Here is a 200-nt window from a genome sequence, read left to right as displayed (position 1 = left end):
TTTAAGCTTTATTTTCATCTCTAAATACAAGGTATTTTGGAAAAAAATCCACCTGGTTTAGCTTAACACAGGGTGATCCACAAGGTTTTAAGGACTCCAGGGCCAGGGACAATTCAAGTGCAGCTGCCATGAGGCAACAGGGCCCAACCAAGCTGGGACACGAGGCCAGGCCCAGCCTGGGGCTGCCCCCGAGCAGCGGG

The sequence above is a fragment of the Merops nubicus genome, unplaced genomic scaffold, assembly GCF_000691845.1.
Source record: "Merops nubicus isolate BGI_N331 unplaced genomic scaffold, ASM69184v1 scaffold34344, whole genome shotgun sequence".
Lineage (NCBI taxonomy): Eukaryota > Metazoa > Chordata > Aves > Coraciiformes > Meropidae > Merops > Merops nubicus.
This window is presented reverse-complemented; position numbering follows the sequence as displayed.